The sequence below is a fragment of the Phoca vitulina genome, unplaced genomic scaffold, assembly GCF_004348235.1.
Source record: "Phoca vitulina isolate PV1807 unplaced genomic scaffold, GSC_HSeal_1.0 scaffold7, whole genome shotgun sequence".
Taxonomy (NCBI): Eukaryota; Metazoa; Chordata; class Mammalia; order Carnivora; family Phocidae; genus Phoca; species Phoca vitulina.
The window spans coordinates 10,126,487-10,143,063 of NW_022589710.1; the positions used below are offsets into that span (position 1 = coordinate 10,126,487).

The 16,577-nt window shown below is 43.2% G+C and overlaps 1 protein-coding gene and 1 pseudogene across 6 annotated transcripts in view; one reads left to right on the forward strand and one right to left on the reverse strand.

The window, feature by feature from the left end:
- The window catches only part of NPAS3 (neuronal PAS domain protein 3), an 839,936-nt gene that overhangs the window by 688,780 nt on the left and 134,579 nt on the right, over positions 1-16,577 (forward strand). The window lies entirely within an intron of this gene.
- On the reverse strand, positions 9,497-11,099 carry LOC116632559 (annotated as a pseudogene).

Below are 16,577 nucleotides of genomic sequence, written 5' to 3' on the forward strand. Positions count from 1 at the left end.
TTGTCTTTGTGGTCTTTGAAGCCTGTGGGCTAGCAAAGCAGTACTCATTGTCACTTAACCATTTGCTCACCTATTAGCAATTCTTGAGTACCCCAAAATTTGGACATGGCCTTTTTATTAAAATTGCAATCATAAAATTACCATTTCACTGTTTTCATGGCAGTCAGTAGACCTCTATGGATGCAGGGACTCAGAAAAGTGGGATTCATCACCAGCAGATCCCATAGTTATACTTTCTATGTATGTACTTCCTACATGTTCAGTATAGAAAGGATTATTATTGTCCTTGTGCATACATTGTGATAACAATAAGGGGACAGCGTTGTGCAGTATGAGCTGTTCTTGTGTTTTGAGCTACCCTTGTAGTAATGCTGTTTAATACTTCTGGCAAAAGTGCTGTTGACCAAAATGATGTTAAAGTTAGGCATATCATGTTCTCATGGAAGCAGTGTTCATGTCCTTACGTATTTATGTCCAACTATGTGGTATAAATGACTTGCATGCTAACTTAATGAACTAGAGAGTCTAAGTCCCTGCAGAGCATATATCCTTCTAAAATGCATGAAATGGAGTAACAATACAAATATTGATTCAGTTTATTATATCTTCTCAATTCCTCCATTATATTTTTCTGGGTAAATGGTGAAGGGATACCTGTATCCGGGTCATGAAAATAAGAAGACTTCCTTTAGTAATAGTTCTGACCAGCACCTTTGAAGTCTATTTGGGTCCCTGTCACCCCTTGATAACACTAGGCTGCCTTTGCTTTCTTACTGTAGTTTCCCTATAACAAAAAAAAAGTCAAGATCTAGTTGTTGGTCATCTTTCCTGAACTCCCATCTCATTAACACCCATCATTTCCCCTTGGACCAATTTAATTTTAATGTATGAACTCACTCCTATTTACACTGAGCATTTCACTCTCTGACTCAGCACCACATTGTTATTTCACTATGTTAAGGAGGCCGCCGAGTTGTGGTTTAAATGGTAGCCAGACTGGCAAGCATTCAGGGGCGAGCTGAGTCCTGAATCATCAAGCCTCACCTCTCCATCCCAGATCTCATCTCGCATGTTCTACCATATGGTTGATTTCAGCCATCGCTGCTTCTTCCTTCCATTAACTTTTTTTTTTTTAAGTTCTAGAACTCATGTACCCAGATAAACATATTCACTTAAATGACTATCCCCATAAGTACATTTTGCTAACTCCTCTTTGGAAATTACCTTCAAAAATAATTTTCCAGCTACAGACACAATGTGGGTTCATTACCTTACAGTCACTGAAGACCATTCTTGGATGATAACCTATTTTATCTCCCCTGCCACCGTTTTCTCTCTTGGCCCTCTCACTTTTATTTTGCCCCCAGGTTATAAAAAAGGCTTAGGTGGGGCACCTGGGTGGCTCAGTCGTTAAGCATTTGCCTTCGGCTCAGGTCATGATCCCAGGGTCCTGGGATGGAGCCCCGCATCGGGCTCTCTGCTTGGTGGAAAGCCTGCTTCTCCCTCTCCTGCTCCCCCTGCTTGTGTTCCCTCTCTCACTGTCTCTCTCTCTCTCTCTCTCTCTCTGTCAAAATAAATAAATAAAATCTTAAAAAAAAAAAAAAAAAAGGCTTAGGAGTCTGAGAAAAGAAGGCTAGGGAACAGACTGAGACCAGCAGCCTGCGGTGGGGTGGGGGTGGGGGGGTACCCTTTTGCCAAACCCACCAGGAAGCAAGCTTAGTGAGATAAATTTGTCTGAGGGCTGTCCGCCAGCTACAAGAAGGAATGCTGATAACATGAGTGTGACCAGCTCTGTGTTGTGAATGTAAACCATCTAAATTACTACAACCAAATTTTAGGTCCATTGAAAACTCAGATCCAAAGAGGACTGCATACACAAAAAAGTATACCTCCTTCCAACTGTGTGGCTTTTAGAAAATAACTTCTACATGTACCATTTCACAGCTCTAATTTATTTCATGTTTTAAAACACTTTTCAGTGAAAACCCGTTTCATAATTTTTTTTTTAAGGATTTTATTTATTTATTTGACAGAGAGAGACACAGCGAGAGAGGGAACACAAGCAGGGAGAGCGGGAGAGGGAGAAGCAGGCTTCCCGTGGAGCAGGGAGCCCGATGTGGGGCTCGATCCCAGGCCCCTGGGATCATGACCTGAGCCGAAGACAGACGCTTAACAACTGAGCCACCCAGGCGCCCCCTGTTTCATAATATTAAACCCCTAGAAAGGAAGGAATTATGGAAATCTAGTAAAGGGTGAAAAAACCATCTTTGAAGACCCAGTTGATAGATTCCAAGTGAGCCTAACTCATGTATTTTGTGCCTGGTTATAAAGTGCTGTAGTTTGACTGATGGGGACAGCACAGAGTGATTCTGTCCCCTGGATGGGCACAGACTTGAGTGTGTCCCCAATGTTTGTGTGAGACATGAGGTGCTCAGATGGCCTCTGTGTGGGGAGAGGGGAAGACATTTATCCTGCTTTCCTCCTCAGGGGTCATTTGACCAAACCGGCCTCATTTAGCCTCATGGTCCATCATCCTAAGTTAACCCCTCCGGAGTCTCAATTGCCATGGCTGCTTGCTCTGAATGCACTTGAATTTGTCAGCACTGCCCTGGTGCTGCTATGCACCAGAGGGGCGTGGGATGGCCTGCTACTGCCCCCAGCATTTAGCCGAATAGCGGTCGGTAGCTGTGTGTGCCCTGGCCTGCAGGCTCCCCCCTGCTGAGAGACTCATTCCAGAAGAGTACCCAGGTTCCCAAGAAGTTAAAATTGGGGAATGGAGGGAGCTACTCCATACAGTAATAACTCACATTTGAGGTCATTCCCACCAAGATGTCCTTGCTTGGTTTCCATTCCCCGGGGCAACAGGCAGTGACCTGTAGGTTACGTGTTCATTGATATGACAATCCCACTGTACAGGACGTTTTGCTTCTCTCAAAGGAGTACCAGAAATGCTGGGAACGTCTCTCTGCTCGCACCTCCTGTCCTAGTTGTAGTGGACAATTAACACCTGTGCAAAACAAACCCACGGTCTCAATTACCCATGTGTGGTTGTTTAACAGAAACATGGGAGTTAGAGCAGTTGGCCAGATGTTCTCACCTCAAAAGGATGGTTTCAACCTGCCAGCTAACAGAACGAGCTCAAGAGAAAATGACATTGAAAAACCAGCATAGTTATGCCATAGAGGCTTCCACAGGGCTGGAAACCATTCATAATCTGATGTAATATGTCTGGGAGGCCGATGGTATGGTACAAGACACAGGTCTAAAAGATGCCATTCCTGTCTCAGGCTTTTAGACACTGATTTTGAGGACAGATCATGGCCAAAGGATTGTTTTATAAACTCCACTGAAAATTGGTTATTGCATAAGACATACTTGAAACCTTATTTTTTTAGTCCTTTTGTGAGGAAAGCTTCATGAGGTGGAAGAACAAAGCTGAATGCTAATAATTCTGTGGTAAGCAATAAGAAGAAAGACAGGGGAAAACACACTGATGTCGGTGATTATGAGCTAAGAAGAAAGGCCAAAAGAGGTGAGGGTAGAGGGACAGAATTTGGAAGAAAACAAAATGAATCAGAAGAGTCGAAGAAACAGACTGTGAGCAACAAAGGAAATAACAAATAGAGCATTGGGGACAATAATAGAAATGATGAGATATTCAAGGTGCGAGACTGCAGAGAGAGACACCAAGTTTGGGTGGGCTGGTTGTACTATGGAAGGCAGGAGGAGCCTGGGGAAAGGATTTTGAAGAATGAAGTCTCTGGCAAAAGCTCAAGCCACCCAATGAGTGAGTTTCAGACTTTAATGTGGGACAGATACCCTAAGAGTCTTGTTCAAAATGCAGATTCCTTGACTCCATCCCAAGACAGTCTGATTTCCCTCTGTCGAAAGAACAGGGAAATGTTTTTAAGAAGGCCAGATGATTTTGCATTTTTTACACAGACGCAAGTGATCTTCAGACCTTACTGTGAGAAAACTCTGCAAACAAAGCAAAGAAAATCTTATAGCTTGTAACAGCATTATCAACTTTATTAGAAGAGAACAGAGGTGCTTGTAGGTAAGGAATATGCCCTGTGAACCCAGCCAGGAAACATGGAAGAGCGACCTAGAATTATAGCCGCAGAACGAGAGATGCTGCAGGCAGGCACAGCGGAGGAAGATCGAGCCAAGCTTCTTAAGTTTGTTTCCTGGATGGAGACCAGCCTTTGCCCTTTGCAGTTTGAGATGTCCCTTACCCCAATTGAGACCAAAAAAAAGCCACCTCAAAGAAGCCTCTGAAAATAATTAAGCATGATAATTCTGGATTATCTTTAATTAGAGGGAGGCTCTGGTGCACTCCGAGCTTTGGAGGGTCATCCTGCATTTGCTACAAGTGATCTGTCACTGTGCCACGTGCACATTATTCATCGCTTTCACCTCTGATCTTCCCCTCCTCCGAGCACAGCCCTCTGTAGGCCCCTGCACTTAGGCTGCAGAATAAAAGAAATCTCCTCACGCTGTTCCTGCTGCCGCTGCTCAATGCCATGTTCCTTCCAGGGGGGAATTCAGAACAACAGCATCTTCTCCTCCCTAGCCTTCATTCCGTGCAGGCTGCTTGGTGCCGGGCCCGTGCCTCTGCCAGGAGCTCCAGCCTGTCCCTCGTGAGGACTTGGGTCCTTGCTGCTGCAGGAGCAGGGCCCAGGCTGGAGCCAGCAGTCTGTAAGCGACGCCAATGCTTCTTGTAGGCCCAAGGATGCCAGCAACGTGGGGGGAGAGAGGAGGAAAGGGAGTGAGGGAGACTTGGAAAAAGAACCAAAAAGGCCAGGTAGAATGCACAGGGCAGCCAGACGAAGACTGTGGCTGTCTTTGAAGGCCGACAGGCCAGCAACCATCTCTCTGCCTCTTCTGACTTTGTCTACTTGCAAGGCCTGCACCTGGGCAGAAAGCACCATACCTTCTACGGTTTACACTGCAATCCTTTTTCTTCTCCTTTCTGCATGGATTCAGGGCCCCCCTCAGTGCCTCGGTACTGGGGCTCCTGTTTGCTGCCTTGAATCGGGTGGTTACCTGACCACTTCTCAGGGAGCCAATATCTGCTGTGTTCATCCTGCTTCCTGGCAGCACATAGGGTAACGCTGGCCCGAGACTAGATGGACCGTGCATACTTGTGGAATTCGGAGTGAGATCATTCTTTCCTCCCTAGAACCCGTTCTTCAAGTTGCTAAGTTTTATATTAGCAGAGTCCCCCAAGACTGTCTCGTCAGGTCAGGGAAATTGAAATGTACTTAAAATAAGTACCATCTCAATTAATGTCTCAAAATTAGGATAAAAATCCTGTCAAGAAACAAGGGTGGCCTTTGAGGTCAGAGCTGGGTCTCTCTAGCCCATCCCTAGCATTTATTTCCAGGCTGCAGTTCCAAGAATTGGGCCTTTTCTCTACACCTCTGTTGCCTCCCTTATATATTAAGGATAATAAAACCCCCTTTGCATAAGGTCATCAGGAGGATTATATGAGAAAAACTGGTGTAAGAGCCCCTGAGAGATGTAAAAACTCAAGTGTTTTTTCCCTTTTAATTTTGGATTGAGCCACTTTTGGTGGCTTATTTTCCTTTTCCTGGGTCTTAAAATAACGTTTCTAGTGTGCAAAAATACTAATGAAGTAGCACCCAGTGATTCAATTAATAGCATCCACTTCACAATAGTTCTTGGAGGGATGCCTGGGTGGCTCAGTCGGTTAAGCGGCTGCCTTCAGCTCAGGTCATGATCCCAGGGTCCTGGGATCGAGCCCCACATCGGGCTCTCTGCTCAGCGGAGAGCCTGCTTCTCCCTCTCCCTCTGCCTGCCTCTCTGCCTACTTGTACTCTCTCTCTATCTCTCTGTCAAATAAATAAATAAAATCTTTAAAAAAAAAAAAAAATAGTTCTTGGAAAGTTTAAGGACGATAAGGCTCAGCACTGCCCCCTGTACACCAGGCCGCGATACATTCCCCCTCTCAGCCTTGCGCACGCTGCATTGGTTTTATTTTGAATTGTTTACTAAAGATCGACTTGGATTTTTTGACACACAGGGTTAAAAATCAAAAGCTAAGCTCCGGAGACATCGGTGCTACTTTTATTCACATTTAATTTGCAAGGAAAATTTGTGTGTAAATAGGAAAAATACTTCTTTCGGTAAATAACAGTCACGATGTGTATTTGTAGGTCTTCGTACAAAATTATCTTACCATCCTTCTCTCTCGTTGTAATGGGCTTCGAGGACTTCTCTTTGCTCTAAATGGGAATATTTACTGATCAAGAGCATGCTGTTGCATTCTCTTCTGCTGTAACCCGAGGAAGCAGCACCTTTTCACCTCTGGAACTGGCGTTTCCATATTACTCATGCCAGTCTTTTCTCACTAATTTTATGATTATAATGAGGCAGTGGTGCACTAGTTAAGCACAGATGACCTTCTAATTGAAAGACTGTAAATTCAATCTCCATCGCTGGGCACCGACAGAAATTTAAATAAATATAGCTCCTAAAGCCCTTGTGATGGGCTGGCCTAATGACCAGGGGCTAGCAGAGCCCAAGTCATCTGTCACAGGGGACCGCCGGCCACTTCTGGGTGTTAACTACAGGACTCATTAGAAGCAGGTTGCCTTCACGAAGCCCAGTGAGACGAAGGACGTTTCCCCTGGCTTTGATCCGGGCACCGTGCCTTGCTGTCCTGTAACAGATGCCAAGTTGCTTTTTTGTCAAAATGCTTCCTAACACAGGAGTCTGAACACAAGGGGAAGCTCCGTTCTCAAATGGGACCTAAGCAGACAAGAAAAGCCTTCTCTACCAGGCCCCCTTTTTGTCTGCTGCCATTTATAGATTCAGATGCAATCAGCTGCCCAGGGCCGTGTTGACATCATCCCCTTGCTTGCTGTATTCACCACCATTTTTCACCCCCATGACCTTGGACAGCAATCCAATTCAGGTTTCCAGAATGAACTGCCCTGAGGATCAAGATGGGTATGTATGGAAATGGTCAGTCCGAGGAAGGAATCCATGGAGTTATAATGCTGGCAACATTTGTACCAAATAATTGAGTACTTGCCCTTGATATGTTTCTGACCTTCCATTTTGGCTTGAACGTTTGTGTGCATGTGTCTCTTATTGTGAGCCACCTTAATTCTCTTTTGGAAACAAGTTGTATGTCATTTTTTTTTTTTTAACAAACTGGCTGCTTTAAAATGTGTCCCCGGACCTTGACAACAACTACCTAAAAATGGCCCCATATTGCTGACAGTGTCTTAAAGCTGGTTATTGGGTTGTCAGCATGGTGCATCTTTATCCTGAATATATCACACAAACACAATGGAAATTTCCCATTGCCTTTAAAGTTTTGCATTCTGTATATTTGGTTGTTAGACAAATAGAGCAAGCTTTGCCGACTTCATTTTCATTCTTGGCAGCATGTTTTTATCATAAGGCAGATAGTCATTAATTTACAGAATCAACGCTGGGAACAGCTTTTGTGATCTCATATTAAATTTTCCCCTGAATCCGCCCCTTGGCAAAAATTACTCACATCGTTAAAAAATATTTAATTAGGCTGTAGTTTATACCCAGCTCACTGGGGAAATGTTGGAATTAATATGATTTGCATGAATTCTGTTTCTCTTTTTCTGTCAGAGATTAGTTTTGAATTCAGTTCAGAGGGTCGTTGACACTGCCAAGGACTCACGATCGTGAAGGTCAGACAGGTAGCAAATACTTCCCCTGGGTGGGTTCCCTGAAAAGACAGCTCAAAATTGCTTTTAATTATGGGTTACCTGAAAGGCCACTTGCTGTTTTTATTTTTCCACAGATCCCTGAAACACTGTATGATTGGAAGTTTTAGGTAAACCATTTTATTCCCAACTAAAACAGGCCGGGTTTTGTGTGGAGATAGATAGATGTGCCTGGCTGTGCAATACCCAAATAATTTTCTTAGCTGCTCACTGATTTCTGTGGGTTATTCACAAAGGAGAAAAGTCTCTTCGCTTTGTACTGGGATATGGATAAAGTAGTCTTACAAGACAGCCAGCCAGCAGAGAGTACATTTTCTACATAGCAATGTATCTGCTTGCTTAATTCTCTCTCACAAGATAAGATACAATGTTTAGTTATGCATTTCCTTGTTTATTCTTCCATGGGTCAGGAAGAAAACCTTAGGGAATTCACAATCCTATGCCATTTTTTTTTTTCAAAAGAAAATTTAATGGAATATTTAATTAATAATCTAATCAATCAATTAATCTCAGTTACATAAGTGTTGAAATCTAATTCTTTTTCACAGCTATATCAATAAAAGAAGCGAAATGGCTACCCACTTATCAGGATAATAGGAAACTGTTACAGACACAAAGAAAAATTGACATTGTATTAATTCTGCTACACTGGCCCTGAATTTGCCAGTGTTACCAGAGTCTCCTTTGCATCTTAGATGAATTTCAGTTCACTCTCTGGGACTACCAGATACACCTCTTATGGCATAACCTTTCCTAATGGTGAGAAAAAGAAGTGATGATTACCTTCTTGTATGTGTGTGTGTGTGTGTTTCTTTTGCCTTTTCCTTTTTTTTTTTTTTTTTTTTTAATTCCCAAAGATTTGGGCTTTGTAGCTCTAAGAAAAGTCAAATTCCAATAGTGAAAGGGCTTTTCGGACATTACCTCTGTCTTTATTGTTGCATTTTAAGTTTAAAAAATATAAACCATCTGCTATCAAAATATGTCAGAGCATACCATGCTGCTGACTAGCCAACTGTTGATGAATAAATATTTATATTTCAAGTGATTTATATAGGGCTTCTTTCAGCACTGGAAAGATCAGTTTGACCCTTGATTCTAAAAATCATGTGTCAAGTCACTCTCAGGGAATGGATGCCAGGTGTATCTATTGCAATAATGGCCTTACTCAGGAACATAGTAAATGAGGATCAACACATGTTCCTGATTATTCCAAAGTGTTCTAAATTGAAAAAAACTTAAAATTAGAGAAGGGAGGAAAACCGGGATTTTCGAGTACATATGTTCTGTTGGACATTGCCATGGTGGTTTACACACACAACCTTATTTAGTCCACAAAATACCTGATAAGATAAATACAATTACTTCATTTTAAAGTTGAGGAAGATCCAGTTCAAAGAGGCAGAGTAGATAGACCATCTTTTTAATTCGGCCCTTTCTTTTACACAGGAACATACTGAACCTAGAGAGAATATATAAGCCCCACACAATAACAGAGTTTGTCTCAAATATGAGGCTGGAACCCACATCTACTTCACCTTCTCTCGGGTGTGTCTGAATTTTCCCTAAGACCTCCTGAGACCAGCTCAGACTAGAAAAGGTATTTGTTTTTAAAGATTTATTTATTTATTTGAGAGAGCGCGTGCACACACACGTGTGTGCACTGTGGCAAGAGCAGGGGGAGGGGCAGAGGGAGAGAAGCTAACTCCCCACTGAGTGGGGAGCCCAGTGGAAAGGTTGGATCTTGAGACCCTGAGATCATGACCTGAGCTGTAATGAAGAGTCAAACACTTAACCGACTGAGCCACCCAGGCAACCTGAAAAGGTGTTAAGTAAAAAACAGCATACCCATTTTCCTTCCACCTTTATTAGTTCATTGTGCATTATTTGTGTTATAGCAAGCCAGTTCAACTCTTTTGCTTTCCTAAGATGCATGCATGTGGCTTTAGTAAAATGTTTTACACAACAGGGTAGATGTATACCTTCCCCTCTAGTAGAAGGAAATTCATACAAACAATAGCATATTTACAATATTCTTTTTAATATATAACTTTATTAACAAGTGCCTGCTGTTTGATTTTTTTGAAAAAATCAAGTTGTAAACTTTTACTACAAATTAAAAATGAGGTTCTTAGAACTCTCGACTTGACCAGATAGGAAACAATTTAAAAACCTTTAAAGGTGTATTGAGAAAAACCAGGCTTTAAAAAAAAAAAAAAAAAGCATTTGTCATTACCAAAAAGAGATGGCTTTAAGGTAAAAAATAAGAACCCCGTTCCACACAGATAATGCAGATAGTTCTAGCTATCTGGTCAGTGCGCAAAAAGCAAGCACTTAATGTCTTCAGCTCCAGTCTTTTGTTCATTATCTTGTTGCTGGAATTTCATGTTCCTTTCTTCTTGGTGGTTGACCAAACCGGATGATGGTAGAGATGGTAAGCCAGCCCTGCTCCACCTCGGAAGGGACAAATCCTCAGCTGGTGAATCGGCTGCTTTTGTGACCTTGCCATCTTGTGGTTTAGGGTTTTCTGGGCATCTGGGTGGGTCACTGAAGTTGCAGCGCACGGGATACCGGCACGGAGGTGGCTGCTGACCTCAGGTCTCATCTCGTTGACTTTCCTTGTCTTCTTCACTGCTGTCCTCTCTAGGCGGTCTTTGGCGAGGAGGCCCCCAGCAGCAGGGTGGTCTGTAACCGCCATACATACTCTCACTGGTCTACCTTGTCCTCCTGCACCTGGGTTGGAGGGCCCCCCAGCATCTCTCCCTGCACGGGAGGGTTGGAAGACTATGGTCGCTGCCCCTCGGCTCTGTGCCAGTGGCCACGTGGGAGACATGGCCTGCAGTAGGGCCCGAACTGTGGGGGCCTGGCCTCAGAGCCCTCTCCCACCTGTTCTCCTCTCCCCACTCTCCCTGTGCAGGTAATTCTACTGGGAGTTGTGGCGGGGGGGAGGGCCCTGAGACCTGGAGAGCGTCTTAATGGTTAGAGTCTGCTGTGTATTTACTGCCTCGCTCTGGAACTCCACCAGAGCCTGTCCCATTTGCTGCCTCCACACCCTTTCTCCTTCCTCCACATCAAACTCCACCATCTCCCTCTCCCACCCTAGGAAGGCATTTCCTGGGGTCCTGGTTCTTTATGACAGGGGGGCGTACAAATACATCTTCCTCAGTGTCATTCCTGGTGATGAAACCATGTAGGTTTCTGACATCATTGAACCATTTTGCTGTTCCCAAAACCTTTGCTGGGATGACCTTCTTGTCTCCCCCTCACCCTGCCAGATGCCTCTGATGTGAGAGCCGGGCTGGGGGTGGTTGCTGGGACCCTTGCTTTCGGCGCCAGTGGTTCTGCTCTGAGCTCTCTGCGGTCCATTCTCCGCTCCCCACCCAATTCGCATATTTATGACTTTTTTTTTTTTAAGATTTTATTTATTTATTTGACAGAGACATAGCAAGAGAGGGAACACAAGCAGAGGGAGTGGGAGAGGGAGAAGCAGGCTTCCTGCCAAGCAGGGAGCCCAATGTGGGGCTCGATCCCAGGACCCTGGGATCATGACCTGAGCCGAAGGCAGACGCTTAACGACTGAGCCACCCAGGCGCCCCTATTTATGACATTCTTGTCTGAATATATGAAAACCAAAAAAATGTGACTTAAAGACAGTGAGTGAGAGGGGTGCCTCTGCTTGTTTTCCTGCTCTCGCTAACTCTGTCAGATAAATAAATAAAATCTTAATAAAAAAAAAATGAGTGAGAGAGAACTGTGAAATTGAAGAAATTGTACAAATGCCAGTAGGACGAGGGACATTAACTCAGCCTTGCAAAAGGATGCAGGTGACTTAGGAAGCTGGAAGAATCCTTTTTCATTTAGTGTTTGGCTATTATTGCTGTTTGCTTTTCCTTTCTCCTGTAGCCCCCTTATTTGATGAGCACAAAGCTGCAAGGAGTCCTTGTTTAATCCTCATGTCTAAGGTGGCCAGTCTCAGTGTTTCATCCCATGGTCTCAGAAAACTGCAGAGTTGTTACATGCCGTTTGCATCCAGTTTTCTATCTAGTTGAAAACAAATATCACATCCTGTTTTCATTATGAGCAGGAATAAATTATGAGAACAGTTCCTGAGAATACAATCTACCTTCCAGGGTCACCAGTTTTCTTATTTAGTGGGTCTGCCCCTACTGCCCTCCCATGGACTCCCCCCCCCCCCCCCCCCCCCCCCATCCCTATTCATACTGCTGTGCTCATGAGGCAAAAAATAAGCATAGTATCAAATTCCCGCTGTTTAATCAGGCTGTTTTCACAACTAGATGTGCTTGAAGAAGATTATGGTTGAGATACATTGAAAACATGAGTTGTAACAGTTTGGGAAATTTGTAAATATTTTGCAAAATATTGTGCTAGTGGTGGAGCATATATTGATTTGTCTTATGAATTCTGATTCAGGGTGAAAGAGTACACATGGGTAATTATTATCATGATGGCTACCATTTATTAACTGCCTATTGTATGCCAAGCACATTACTCACCTCAACAACCCTAAGTAGCAAAATCCCCATTTGACAGGTGAGAAAATGGAGGCTTGGCAAGGTGAAGCAAGCTCTTCAGGCTCGCACAGACATTGACATAGCTAGGTTTTAAACCCTGGCCTTTCCAAGTCCAGTCAATGCAATGTCTCAAAGCAGAACCCTGGAAAGTGAGGCAGAAGCGATTCCCGGCCCTGATCGATCCCCCTCAAGTTCAGGATCTAAGGTCTTCTCTCTGACTTATACTGATACTAACCCAGGGTTTCAGAGAGGAGGGAGGCAACATACCAGAAAGCATTTTGAGATCAGCAGTTTAATCAAATCAACAAATATTTATTGAGCACAGTGCTAGGTTTCTTGGAGACTATAAAGATAAATAAGAGATCATCCCAGACCTTAAGAAGCCTGCATTCTAGAAAAGGGTTTCATAATAAGTATGCCGATAGCTCAGTAGCAAAGTGTTCCGTTCCTTCAGTTCCTGGAACAAGTCATTTCTAGTTCTTCTACAAGTATGACATTTTTAAGACTGGAGATGAACACTGGTTAGAGAACATTCTCCTACAGCACACATTCAATTGTTTTAGGAAAGAGCGAGAACGAGGGAGTCAGTACATATTTTATCCGTCCCCACATTAATACCTCCCCAGACCAGTTCCTGATGACTCCACGCTGTTCTGGCCGTGAATGGCAAAAATAGTCCCCAGAGATATAGTTTGCACATGAAATTGTCCAAATACACATTAATTATGTACATTATGTAAAAAGATAATAGTATTACCTGTCCAGTGGGGGGTGGGAAGGAGCACATCTTCGCGGATAACATTCTGTTCCAGCTGAGGAATGTCAGACTGACTGCAGGAGGGGAGAGAAATGCTGACTTTGCCAACCAAAGATTGCCTCTCACTCTGAAGTGCACACTCCTCCAAGCTCCTACAAAGCTTAAGTATCGATTTTCTGGGATGCCAACTACACTGCTTTCCCGTTCCTCAGCCCGAAAAGGCAGCGAGCCTTGCGTGAGCTCGCTGTCACTGTTCCTTTCACCTTCGAGGCTTCCACTCTGATGTGAGTAGATGCTGTAGAAATCGAGGGAAATTCTGTATGTACTTCAAACATGTTATGGCTGTTAGCTAATTCACTCTCGATCCCCACCCTAGGAAGCAGGGATTATCTCTCACAATGACGAGTTATAAAATGGAGAGACAGAAAAGGTACAGTACCTCGTCCGCCCTCATTCCAAGAATCAGTGGTGACAAGGGAGGGGGCAAGGAAAACAGACTTCTGCTGCCCAGGCTAATGCTCAAGTCAGTAGTTCATGTTATGCCTTTAGACGTTCATAGTATCACCTTAACGTTGTCTCTCCATTTCTGTCCTTTCCTTCTATTCCCAAAACTCTGCTTCCAGATACCCCAACGTACTGTACCAGGGCACCAAGTCAAGGACTATGGTTCTCACACTACTACTCCCAATACCACTTTTTCTTTCAAGCCAAACCTTTTCAAAAGACCAAAATCAAAACACACCAACATAGAGCTGTTCTAGTTGGAAAGTGATCGGGTAGCACCTCAAAGGTACCTCAGGGGCTCCTTAAATTGGCTCCAAGGCTCTGTAGATTCCCTCATCCTCTACCATGCCAAGGAGAAGTTGAGGAGGGAGATTATGCTTTTCATCAGAGTCTCAAAGGCTCCATGATCTCAGAAAGGTCTAGGGTATTTATCTTTCTGTTCAACACGAAACTCATGATCATCTCCCACTTACCGTACTTTATTAATGTGCTTCTGCATCAGACTCAAATGGCTTTGTTGAGGTTCTAATGACTGTGCCACAGTTTTGATTGAAAGTCCCGGCTGATCAGACTTGATAGCCCAAGCCTGGGCTTCTGTTAATATGATAAATGGAGAAGCAAAATCAATAAGCCACCATATTACTCTGGGATTCAAACCCTTGAAATCTGCTCATTTCTCAGTACAGTTGCAATGCTATTGATTCACTTGCTCAACATAAAGGGAATACCTACTATGTACCAGGGATGGTACCAGGGAATTAGACAGAAACAGCTTCTGCCCTCAGGAAGCTTACTCCAATGAATTAACAGATGGTTATGCTCACTGATCACTCAATATATGCCATATGCTTTGTTTGGCACATTGCATGCGTTATCTTATTTAATTTTGACAACAGCTAGGTAGATAACCATTATTTATTTACCTGTATTTTATAGTTGAGAAAACAGTAGGGTAACTTGCCCAAGGTGGGAAATGGTTTTGATCCCAGGCCATGTGCCATTCCTAACCAATAGTCTCCATTAGAAGCATGGAAAAGTACATATTAAAAAACCTTCTAAAACCTAGCCCACTTTGCATATACCATTAGTCATTAAACTGCAGCCGGCTATCCTGAATGCCTGACCAAATGCTTTTGGTCCAGGTAACATGCCCTTCTTGTCTGGCTATCCTGGAAGGTGCCTCTTTAAATGTTCAGCAGAAAAGGCAGGAACTCATCAGTCTCAGCTAGGGGACTTTATTTCTAAATGATGCAATTAAAACTAGAACAAGAGACTCTGTAATTGTGGACAGTCACCCATAGCCATTAGATAGTATGAAAGGGCTGGCTGTAAATTCAGCTAATAGATTACCCAAAAACGTACCTTCAACAATCTCGATTTCATCTTAAGGAAGCAAGAAGGAAGCATTACAGGAATGATGACTCATTAGTGACTTGAAATTGGGATTATTTGACTTTGTTTTGTGTCCATAGATATGTAAGGCTGATGAGACACTAGATGCTGAGAAAATCAAGGGGATGGTCAATGATGGAAACCAAAAGACTTCTTCCCAGGGATAAAGGAACCAAGGGAGCTTCACTAACTTGAAAACCTCTGAATGTTTGGCCTGTGGGTTTGAGATCACCCCAGCTCCTCCCTGGTTCTCTTGAAGCTCAGAGAAGAGCTGGAGTGTGCCACATGGAGGAAATGGATAAGTCAAGGATAAGCAAAATTACAAGAGGGATAGCCCTTCTACTATCCTAGGAGCCTAGGAGGAAAATAAATACCTGGGTGCTAGTAAAAATGGATGCAGTTTGCCCATTGCTTAGGTGATGCCTAGTGGGTGAGCTGAGAAGACACACTGCATACTCTGATGAAGTCCCAGATCCTCAGGAAAGAGAACAGGTAGGAGCTTACCAGTCTCTAGCAGTTAAGGCTGCCAGGTCCCAACCATCTCCATCAGTTTATTCTTGAGCTTTTATTCATCATAATTCATTCCAAAACACTAAAACTATTGCCCTTGAGGCTTTCATGTTCTTTCGTGGATAAAGAAGACTGCAGCTGAGTCTTCACAAAAGTTGTCCATGAAATCCTTGAGTCATCCTTGTTTTGATTTGGTTTTGTGTTTTTATATTCCTCTCGGTATGGATAGCATGAAAATTTCAATTTGCAAAAGGATTTAATCAACAGCAAATGTTTTGAATCAGATTAAAACCCGAATACTTTAAGAGCTATGTGTTTATTCTGTCCTGCTGGGCGCAGTCACTTTATCTTGCTTCTGAAGGGCAATGCAAAGCCGTAGCTGCGCTAATGAATTGCTTGCAACACACAGGTATGTTAGTGGTTAATAGTGATGAATGTTTACCTTAAAAATCCTGGGTTCTTCCTGAGAATGTGCCCCCTTCTCCTTGACACGTCAAAAATGGGAAATCATCTCTGAGACTGTTTTATTTGTCTGTGTTTTCGGGACAGCACATTTACATACTCGCGAAGGCAATCAATATAAGCAAGCCCAGGTCTTCCAAGAATCCTTAATTATATGTCTAAGAATGCATATGTATTCGCATGTAATACTTGTGTTTCTGCAGTGTTTCCCCCCCCACCTTTTTGAGCTGACATGTGCTAAGACGCTTTGAAAGTGGTAAAATCAAGAGTGTAACAGGCAAATGCACAATGAGTTGTTAAATGTGATGGCAAAATAAAAAATTTTTAAAAAGCTTCAGTCAGTATGATCAGTTAAAAAAAAAAAAAGACAGCCAGCAAACTGTCTATCATGTGATGAAATTTGACAGTAGGGATTATGGCTTTGATGGACCAGAACAGCTAATAGAAGAAGCTGACATTTTTGAAACCCTGCTAATTAAGGGTTCCTTCCTTAATATTAAAATAAAGTCTTTGTCTGGGTTTTATGGTTGGAGAATCAGGTGTTTTCATTAATATATGCCAGTCAGTCTTAATAAGCTTGGAGGGCAGAGGAAGTTATTATTGAGTGACCTTCTACAAAATAAGCATGTTGCTAAGGGCTCTAACCCTGCCCTGTTCAGACTGATGAATCTCATTTCCAATGCAAAA